This window comes from Coregonus clupeaformis, unplaced genomic scaffold (assembly GCF_020615455.1).
Source record: "Coregonus clupeaformis isolate EN_2021a unplaced genomic scaffold, ASM2061545v1 scaf2247, whole genome shotgun sequence".
Classification (NCBI taxonomy): domain Eukaryota; kingdom Metazoa; phylum Chordata; class Actinopteri; order Salmoniformes; family Salmonidae; genus Coregonus; species Coregonus clupeaformis.
Window position 1 is genome coordinate 12,501 of NW_025535701.1, and position 11,651 is coordinate 24,151.

The 11,651-nt window shown below is 41.9% G+C and overlaps 1 pseudogene; it reads left to right on the plus strand.

The window, feature by feature from the left end:
* The window catches only part of LOC123488386, a 22,660-nt pseudogene extending 11,426 nt beyond the window's left edge, over positions 1-11,234 (plus strand).
* Positions 11,235-11,651: the final 417 nt, after the last annotated feature.

The following is an 11,651-nucleotide window of genomic DNA, read 5'->3' on the forward strand; positions in this document are numbered from 1 at the left end:
ATCTAAGGTAACGCCAAGTAATTTAGTCTCCTCAACTTGTTCAACAGCCACACCATTCATCACCAGATTCAGCTGAGGTCTAGAATTCAGGGAATGATTTGTACCAAATACAATGTTCTTAGTTTTAGAGATGTTCAGGACCAGTTTGTTAGTGGCCACCCATTCCAAAACAGACTGCAACTCTTTGTTAAGGGTTTCAGTGACTTCACTAGCTGTGGTTGCTGATGTGTATATGGTTGAATCATCAGCATACATGGACACACATGCTTTGTTTAATGCCAGTGGCAGGTCATTGGTAAAAATAGAAAAGAGTAGAGGGCCTAGAGAGCTGCCCTGTGGTACACCACACTTTACATGTTTGAGATTAGAGAAGCTTCCATTAAAGAAAACCCTCTGAGTTCTATTAGATAGATAGCTCTGAATCCACGACATGGCAGAGGTTGAAAAGCCGTAACACATACGTTTTCTCAACAACAGGTTGTGGTCAATAATATCAAAGGCTGCACTGAAATCTCCCACAATCTTCTTATTATCAATTTCTTTCAACCAATCATCAGTCGTTTGTGTCAGTGCAGTACATGTTGAGTGCCCTTTTCTATAAGCATGCTGAAAGTCTGTTGTTAATTTGTTTACAGGGAAATAGCATTTGGTCAAACACAATTTTTTCCAACAGTTTGCTAAGAGCTGGCAGCAAGCTGATAGGTCTGCTGTTAGAACCAGTAAAGGCTTTACCACTCTTGGGTAGCGGAATGACTTTGGCTTCCCTCCAGGCCTGAGGACAAAGACTTTCCTCTAGGCTCAGATTAAAGATATGACAGATGGCTATAGAGTCAGCTACCATCCTCAGTAGCTTTCCATCTAAGTTGTCAACGCCAGGAGGTTTTGTCATTATTGATCGATAACAATAATGTTCCACCTCTCCCACACAAACTTTACAAAGATTTCTGTCATTATTATTATTTATTTTTTATGCATGATTACGATGGCTCACTGTTCGTTGTTGGCATTTCCTGCCTAAGTTTGCCCACTTTGCCAATGAAGTAATCATTCAAATAATTGGCAACATCAAATGGTTTTGTGATGAATAAGCCATCTGATTCGGTGAAAGATGGAGTCTTTCTGCCCATCATTTAATTTAAAGTACTCCAACGTTTTGTTTTCATCATTCTTTATATCATTGATCTTGGCTTCATAATACAGTTTCTTCTTCTTTTTGTTGAGTTTAGTCACATCATCTCTCTATTTGCAGTAAGTCAGCCAGTCAGATGTGCAGCCAGACTTATTAGCCACTCCTTTTGCCCGTCTCTTTCAACCAGACAGTTTTTCAATTCCTCATCAATCCATGGAGCCTTAACAGCTCTAACAGTCAGTTTCAGAACAGGGGCATGTTTATCAATAATTGGAAGAAGCAATTTCATAAATTCATTAAGTGCAGCGTCTGGATGCTCCTTATTAATCACATCAGATCAACAAATAAAGTTTTACATCCACATAAGAGTCACAGCAAAATACTTTGTATGATCTCTTATACACTATTTTAGGCCCAGCATTTGGAACTTTGGCTTTCCTGGATATAGCCACTATATTGTGATCACTGCATCCAATGGGTACGGATACAGCTTTAGAACAAAGTTCTACGGTATTAGTAAAAATGTGATCAATACATGTGGATGATCTTGTTCCTGTAGTGTTTGTAAACACCCTGGTAGGTTGATTAATAACCTGAACCAGATTACAGGCACTGGTTACGGTGAGAAGCTTCCTCTTGAGCGGACAGCTTGATGAAAACCAGTCAATATTCAGGTCCCCAAGAAAGTAGACCTCTCTGTTTACATCACATACACTGTCAAGCATTTGACACATATTATTTAGATACTGACTGTTAGCACTTGGTGGCCTATAGCAACACCCCAGAAGAAAAGGCTTTAGATGTGCCAAGTGAACCTGTAACCACAACACACTGTGTAAGTCAATATTAGCAAAGTGTTCTTAATGTTTTGTACACTCAGTGTATGTTGAATATGACATTACTGTATTTCCAGTGTAGTTTGCTTTGAGCGTTAACCTTTTCTAAACCATACATCTAACACGTCTCTCTCTCTCTCTCTCTGTCTCTCTCTCTCTCTCGCTCTCTCTGTCTCTCTCTCTCTCTCTCTCTCTCTCTCTCTCGCTCTCTCTCTCTGTCTCTCTCTCTCTCTCTCTCTCTCTCTCTCTCTCTCTCTCTCTCTCTCTCTCTCTCTCTCTCTCTCTCTCTCTCTCTCTCTCTCTCTCTCTCTCTCTCCCTCCCCAGGGGCCAAGAAGGAGGGAGCGGCAGGGTTCTTCAAGGGCATAGGGAAGGGGTCTAGTGGGCGTGGTGGCCAGGCCGACAGGGGGCATCGTAGACATGGCCTCCAGCACCTTCCATGGAATACAAAGGTTGGTAGAGACAAATACAGGACACTACAGATGTTAGTGGAGACAGGACACTACAGATGTTAGTGGAGACAGGACACTACAGAGGTTAGTGGAGACAGGACACTACAGAGGTTAGTGGAGACAGGACACTACAGAGGTTAGTGGAGACAGGACACTACAGAGGTTAGTGGAGACAGGACACTACGGAGGTTAGTGGAGACAGGACACTACGGAGGTTAGTGGAGACAGGACACTACAGAGGTTAGTGGAGACAGGACACTACAGAGGTTAGTAGAGACAGTACACTACGGAGGTTAGTGGAGACAGGACACTACAGAGGTTAGTAGAGACAGTACACTACGGAGGTCAGTGGAAACAGGACACTACAGAGGTCAGTGGAGACAGGACACTACAGAGGTCAGTGGAGACAGGACACTACAGAGGTCAGTGGAGACAGGACACTACAGAGGTTAGTGGAGACAGGACACTACAGAGGTTATTGTGATTTTTATTTGGAATGTTTTGTTTAATGTGGTATTGCGTAACATTATTTGTCTGTCACTCATAACCATGTTTGGTGCTTATGTTCTGTTCATTATAATTATTGTGATCTGACTAATTTTGTTAACTGTTCTGTTTTCAATTTGTTTTCTCATAAGTTAATGCCTTGGAGAAGTTGTTTTTGTCTTTGTGTTGAGTGAGTATTTGGTGAGATGTGGGAAAGCTTTGGTAATGACTGGGCGGCCACAGTGAACACTTCCTGTTCACGTGACCTACGCAATAGGGGTCATAGGGGAGGGGTTTGGGACTGGGGAGGGGTTCGGCTGGCATGGAGGGTTAGTTGTCTTTCTCATAAATCAGATTGTCTGTCAGAGAGGTAAGTGACTGCATGGCGTTGAAGTAGGTATTATGCTGTTACAGATCAAACCAAAGGAAATGATTGGTTAACAGCTCAACATTTAACCCCCCCCTATCATCATTAACGCTGCTACTGACCTGAGTCCTCCCCCTGCTCCATACTGCAGCATCGTGGGGTCCAACAGACTAAACCCTGAGGACTGAACAGACCGGGACAGAGGAGACTATTGGTACTGTAAAGCTAAAGTTTAGAGCAGCTCTTCTCAGCAGGTCATTCTGTATCTCAGTAACTTTGACGTCACATTGGATTCTAACTGCAGTTAGACAAACACACACACACACACACACACACACACACACACACACACACACACACACACACACACACACACACACACACACACACAGACTCTTCCTTGTCAGATAGCTAATAGAAGTCACACTCAAGCCCCTCCTCCACCTGTTCTCTCCTCCGGGATTGGCCGACTGCACGAGCGCACGACACCGCCATGCAGAGATTGGCAGTTTGGCAAAGTTTTTTTGCTGCAAAAGAATAACAAACATATTGACGATAAAAAATCCACCACTGTCAGGATCCCTGCTGTGTTGACCTGGGGGCTTCATGTTGGTAATAGACTGATGGAATGCATTGTGGACTGGAATTGCGTTTGGGGAAATGTGCTGGCATGTGGCTGGTTAGCTTACATGTTCATATGGGGCTGAAATAGCTCCGCCAACAGCTCTCGGAGTGGAGGACCTCCACGATTGGTCTAACGCAGCCAAGTAAACCGTCCAGTCTCTACTGTGACTTTGACCCCCCCTCCCCCTCTGGCTTTCTCATTAACCCCTTCCTCCCCCTCACCTCAGTTACCTAATGTTGGGCCAAAACAGTCCTAATTCCCCAGTGGTTCTGAAATGCAAAAACACACCCCCGTCACATAGTATTTTCGTCCATTCAACATGTCATTCATTATCCTTCACAAAGCATATTATTGAACACTCATAAAATTCCTGATAACCTGATGAAATTGTTGTTCCATGCTTTCACACTAGAGGTAACGAAAGGTGAGATACTGAAACGTACGTGCGTTCGTACGTGCACACATACACACCCATGCACAGTTCGCCTCCCCTTTGGGCTGAACGTTTTTTTTTTAAGTTTGCGATTTCTTTCAGAAGCAGGATTCTGCTAGTTCTGATAATTGATCATGTTAACCCACTGCTGCTGTGTCTGGTTGCTCATTGGGAAGACATTAAGTTGCAGTTTTATTATGAGTTTGGGTCCGAAAGCAAACTAGGTCTTGTTCTTGCTTGATTAATGAAACCCTTCTGACGGTGCGTTGTGATTGGCTTTGAGATACGACGGTGCGTTCTGATTTGGCTGTGAGATCTGACGGTGCGTTCTGATTTGGCTGTGCGATCTTTACGGGACGTTGTGATTGGCAGGGTGGCAGAGTCGACAGAGGAAGTGACCAAGCTGAGGCCGGTCAGACTGATCCGAGAGGACGGAATCATCAGACCTTACGACCAGGAGGACGCCAAGGGTTATGACCTATTCCAGGTTAGCAACCCGCCTTAGATGAACACACAGACACCCGTGGCTGGAGGTAGAATTGTCCAGGTTTGAGAAAAGGGGCTATATAACAACTAGTGCTATCCTATTTCAATTTCTGAACTTTCTATTCCAAATTTTATATATATATATATATATATATACAGTGGGGGAAAAAAGTATTTAGTCAGCCACCAATTGTGCAAGTTCTCCCACTTAAAAAGATGAGAGAGGCTTGTAATTTTCATCATAGGTACACGTCAACTATGACAGACAAAATGAGGAAAAAAAATCCAGAAAATCACATTGTAGGATTTTTAATGAATTTATTTGCAAATTATGGTGGAAAATAAGTATTTGGTCAATAACAAAAGTTTCTCAATACTTTGTTATATACCCTTTGTTGGCAATGACACAGGTCAAACGTTTTCTGTAAGTCTTCACAAGGTTTTCACACACTGTTGCTGGTATTTTGGCCCATTCCTCCATGCAGATCTCCTCTAGAGCAGTGATGTTTTGGGGCTGTCGCTGGGCAACACGGACTTTCAACTCCCTCCAAAGATTTTCTATGGGGTTGAGATCTGGAGACTGGCTAGGCCACTCCAGGACCTTGAAATGCTTCTTACGAAGCCACTCCTTCGTTGCCCGGGCGGTGTGTTTGGGATCATTGTCATGCTGAAAGACCCAGCCAGGTTTCATCTTCAATGCCCTTGCTGATGGAAGGAGGTTTTCACTCAAAATCTCACGATACATGGCCCCATTCATTCTTTCCTTTACACGGATCAGTCGTCCTGGTCCCTTTGCAGAAAAACAGCCCCAAAGCATGATGTTTCCACCCCCATGCTTCACAGTAGGTATGGTGTTCTTTGGATGCAACTCAGTATTCTTTGTCCTCCAAACACGACGAGTTGAGTTTTTACCAAAAAGTTCTATTTTGGTTTCATCTGACCATATGACATTCTCCCCAATCCTCTTCTGGATCATCCAACTGCACTCTAGCAAACTTCAGACGGGCCTGGACATGTACTGGCTTAAGCAGGGGACACGTCTGGCACTGCAGGATTTGAGTCCCTGGCGGCGTAGTGTGTTACTGATGGTAGGCTTTGTTACTTTGGTCCCAGCTCTCTGCAGGTCATTCACTAGGTCCCCCCGTGTGGTTCTGGGATTTTTGCTCACCGTTCTTGTGATCATTTTGACCCCACGGGGTGAGATCTTGCGTGGAGCCCCAGATCGAGGGAGATTATCAGTGGTCTTGTATGTCTTCCATTTCCTAATAATTGCTCCCACAGTTGATTTCTTCAAACCAAGCTGCTTACCTATTGCAGATTCAGTCTTCCCAGCCTGGTGCAGGTCTACAATTTTGTTTCTGGTGTCCTTTGACAGCTCTTTGGTCTTGGCCATAGTGGAGTTTGGAGTGTGACTGTTTGAGGTTGTGGACAGGTGTCTTTTATACTGATAACAAGTTCAAACAGGTGCCATTAATACAGATAACGAGTGGAGGACAGAGGAGCCTCTTAAAGAAGAAGTTACAGGTCTGTGAGAGCCAGAAATCTTGCTTGTTTGTAGGTGACCAAATACTTATTTTCCACCATAATTTGCAAATAAATTCATTAACAATCCTACAATGTGATTTTCTGGATTTTGTTTCCTCAATTTGTCTGTCATAGTTGACGTATACCTATGATGAAAATGACAGGCCTCTCTCATCTTTTTAAGTGGGAGAACTTGCACAATTGGTGGCTGACTAAATACTTTTTTTTCCCCACTGTATATATATATACGACTCAGTCAATCTGAACGTGGAATCTTTTGTCTTTCAGAAATGAAAACATGCCTTTCTCTCTTTCACACTGAAGCGTCAGTCTTTCTTCCACTTCTAACGTCCTTCTGTCTTTTTCACTCTCTCTCTCTCTCTCTGTCCTTCATGCAGCATGATGAGGAATAGAAGGGGTTGAGGTTGATTACGGGCTTGTGTTTTCTCTAACTGATGTCGTTCAAGTGCTAGTAACTAATGGACAATTTATCTTAGTTCTATCAAAGGCTGGTGATGATGAGTTGTAATGTCTGATAGTTGAAACAAGTTATATATCCGTGTCAAGGTTCAAGCTCCTTGCCTGGTTTGTAAATGTGTATACTATGCTGATGTAATGATTTCTAATTCGGTTTTTCTTTGCTGAAGACTTGAATTGTTATGCATGCCAAAGGAAATCTGTGTCCATATAATACCCGAGTCTTGTTTTCAAGCCAGGTTTTGTATGACTTTTGCCGAATGAAATATTTTGCATTTTATTTCATATTTTTCAGAAATAGGAAATGAAACGATATAACCTGCTATAATGTATGCAGATGATTTATCTAGACCTTATAAACTACCCTATAAAAAAAAATATATATAAAAAAAAGATATTTTACTAAAGAAATGTAGTCATTTGTTTTATGACTAGTAATGGTACTCCAGCAATATTTTTTTAATAAAAGGTTCATAGCATCACATTGGAAATCACTGCTTTTGTATCTGTGTACAGGCACTCATAATACTTATCCAATGTTTATATATTGATGCTATACTCTTACATTAGTTTGTATATGAGTTACTGTAACCTAAATTATTTAGAGACCATGTTATTGTTAAAAAAAGCATGACCAAATTATATGTATTTGATATATCCTCTGTAATTATTTTCCAACATTATATACACCACAGCCTGCATCAATAACTCCCTAGTTAGTCTGACTGCCTTAAACTAGATGAATGTATGTTAATGTTACAGGTAATTGTATATTTCTGTTGGTCGATGAATTTCAGTATGTTCTATTTCGTGTGTTGCCACTTTCAACCATGTAATAAACCTATATACTCCCACTTGTTTACAGTCAAGTTTGCTTAGAAAGTGAAGTTAGCTACAACATAATCATGTTATTATTAAATTAGAAATAAAAATGAAGACATTGTATTGTATGTTTTCACACATGGGAAAACTGCTCCATCAGAGGTCAGAGATCAAGCAGCTGGAAGGAGAGATCTTCAGAGAACACTGTTTGTACCCTGGACACAAGAAGACCAACATTATTGTGACCAACAGGTACGGTATGGAAGATTTGAGTTCAACCTGACTACTGCCTCGGGGTAGACGTTTTTTATATTGGGATATTGGTTTGAGAAAATACACTTTACCTGAAAAGGGCCGTAACAAATTGGTGCATTCGGAAAGTATTCAGACCCCTTGACTTTTTCCACATTTTGTTACGTTACAGCCTTATTCTAAAATGGATTAATTTAAATAAAAATGCTTATGAAAACGTATGTAAATATGGTATCTGCTTTTTATTTGTAATACATTTGCTAAAATTTCTAAAAACCTGTTTCCGCTTTGTATTGTGTGTAGATTGATGAGGGGAAAAATGAATTTAATCAATTTTGGAATAAGGCTGTAACATAAAAAAATGTGGAAAAAGGGAAGGGGTCTGAATACTTTCCGAATGCACTGTGTATATACAGTACCAGTCAAAAGTTTGGACACCTACTCATTCCAGGGTTTTTCTTTATTTTTACTATTTTCTATATTGTAGAATAATAGTGAAGACATCAAAACTATGAAATAACAGATATGGAATCATGTAGTAACCAAAAAAGTGTAAAACAAATCCAAATATATCTTCAAATAGCCACCCTTTGACTTGATGACAGCTTTGCACACTCTTGGCATTCTCTCAACCAGCTTCATGAGGAAGTCACCTGGAATGCATTTCAATTAACAGGTGTGCCTTCTTAAAAGTTAATTTGTGGAATTTCTTTACTTCTTAATGCATTTGAGCCAATCAGGTATAAAGAAGATAGCCCTATTTGGTAAAAGACCAAGTCCATATTATGGCAAGAACAGCTCAAATAAGCAAAGAGAAACGACAGTCCATCATTACTTTAAGACATGAAGGTCAGTCAATCCGGAAACTTTCAAGAACTTTGAAAGTTTCTTCAAGTGCAGTCGCAAAAACCATCAAGCTCTATGATGAAACTGTCTCTAATGAGGACCGCCACAGGAAAGGAAGACCCAGAGTTACCTCTGCTGTAGAGGATAAGTTCATTAGAGTTACCAGCCTCAGAAATTGCAGGCCAAATAAATGCTTCACAGAGTTCAAGTAACAGACACATCTCAACATCAACTGTTCAGAGGAGACTTTGTGAATCAGGCCTTGATGGTCGAATTGCTGCAAAGAAACCACTACTAAAGGACACCAATAAGAAGAAGAGACTTGCTTGGGCCAAGAAAAACAATGGACATTAGACCGATGGAAATCTGACTTTTGGTCTGATGAGTCCAAATTAGAGATTTTTGTTTCCAACCGCCATGTCTTTGTGAGACGCAGAGTAGGTGAACGGATGATCTCTGCATGTGTGGTTCCCACCGTGAAGAATGGAGGAGGAGGTGTTATGATGTGGGGGTGCTTTGCTGGTGACACTGTCTGTGATTTATTTTGAATTCAAGGCACACTTAACCAGCATGGCTACCACAATATTCTGCAGCGAAACGCCATCCCATCTGGTTTGCGCTTAGTGGGACTATCATTTGTTTTTCAACAGGACAATGGCCCAACACACCTCCAGGCTGTGTAAGGGCTATTTGACCAAGAAGGAGAGTGATGGAGTGCTGCATCAGATGACCTGGCCTCCACAATCACCCAACCTCAACCCAATTGGGATGAGTTGGACCGTAGAGTGAAGGAAAAGCAGCTAACAAGTGCTCAGCATATGTGGGAACTCCTTCAAGACTAGCATTCCAGGTGAAGCTGGTTGAGAGAATGCCAAGAGTGTGCAAAGCTGTCATCAAAGCAAAGGGTGGCTACTTTGAAGAATCTCAAATATAAAATATATTTTGATTTGTTTAACACTTTTCTGGTTACTACATGATTCCATATGTGTTATTTCATAGTTTTGATGTCTTCACTATTATTCGACAATGTAGAAAATAGTAAAAATAAAGAAAAGCCCTTGAATGAGTAGGTGTGTCCAAACTTTTGACTGGTACTGTATAGAGAGAGAGATAGATATACTGTATATAATAGTATCTATATATTCATTAAACACTCCTGCATTTATTGTGTATGAATTAAAGTTTCTGTCAATTTAATACAATTATTCTAATATGAGGGTTGTCATGTATTTTGCCCTTATCACGTTCTAACTCGTAGGCCCCATGGTATCTTTTCTTCTCCTACAGGAGAGTGATGTGTGTGAAGGAGATAGAGTTTGTGGGACACTTCAACAAAGAGTGGGAGTGTCTGTTTGAGCATTTCTCAAGGCCTCCACACGTGGAGGGAGGGGACCTGAACATCTACTGCAAGGTATGACTGAGACATTTTTACCTGAGAAAATAAAATGGCATCCTTCGGTCCAGTCAGAACTATTTAAATGTTTAAACTCACTTACCTATTTAGTTACTTACTTCCTTATTTCCTTAAGTTCCTTCCTGAATCTCTTTGTGTGACTGCAGGAACTGAACAAGCTGAAGATCCAAAAGAGAGATGGACAGGAACCAATGAGAGTGCTGCACCTCAAGTACCCTGCCACTGCCCAGGTCCCAATCATACACCTTTGTGTGTGTGTGTGTGTGTGTGTGTGTGTGTGTGTGTGTGTGTGCGCGTGTGTGTGTGCGTGCGTGCGTGTGTGTGTGCGCATGCGCGTGCGTGTGTGTGTGCGCATGCGCGAGTGCGTGCGGTATCCATAGCAAGGTCCTCACAAGTATAGAAAAACGTGTGTATGTGCTTGTGTTCGACCCAAAGTAACTAACTGCCTCTCCTCCTCCTCCTCCTCCTCCTCCTCCTCTGTAGAAACTGTGTGGAGCCATAGAGCAGGCTCAGTCGGCCCAGAGGCAGCATCGAATGGTGAAGCAAAAATCACAGCGCTTTCTCCGACTGGGAGACAAGCGTTGACGTCATCACTGGCCGGCATGATGTCACCACTGCCCAGCATGAAGTCATGATTACACCAGAATGATGTCACCACTGCCCAGCCCAACACACTGCTACAGTACCGGCCAGCCCAACTCACTGCTACCGTACCGGCCAGCCCAACTCACTGCTACAGTACCGGCCAGCCCAACTCACTGCGACAGTACCGGCCAGCCCAACTCACTGCTACAGTACCGGCCAGCCCAACTCACAGCTACAGTACCGGCCAGCCCAACACACTGCTACAGTACCGGCCAGCCCAACTCACTGCTACAGTACCGGCCAGCCCAAATCACTGCTACAGTACCGGCCAGCCCAAATCACTGCTACAGTACCGGCCAGCCCAACACACTGCTACAGTACCGGCCAGCCCAACTCACTGCTACAGTACCGGCCAGCCCAACTCACATTTGCACTAAAGAAAAGCCATGCGTTCGTTAGTGTTTACAGTCCTGTTTACTAATGAAAGTCACTGCTGCCTTGTGAAAAAAATTCTGCTGATTTTACTTATAAAATAATGTTGATAATATCTGCATCAATGATAGGAATGATGTTGATTTAGTTTACACAATTCCCTCCAGAATCAATGATTGTAATTAGATATAAAAAATATAGAAATGAGATGAAGGATCTATAAAATGTGTTTTTGGTTTGTCTTTGCTTTCTTTGTAATGTTTAGAAACGTCTGTTTGATTTCTGGGGTAAACGATAGATGATCTGACTGCTGTATTAATACAGAGGTGATTATATGGACACTGGTATTGAAAAGTCACTATTCACTGTTTCTATAGGTTTTATCTTGTTTGGAGGAAATATGCACTTAACTCTTTCAATTTTCCTGTTGATGAACAATCATTTTAGCGACATAATCTTCAATCTATCTTGAAGGGGGTTAATTTGT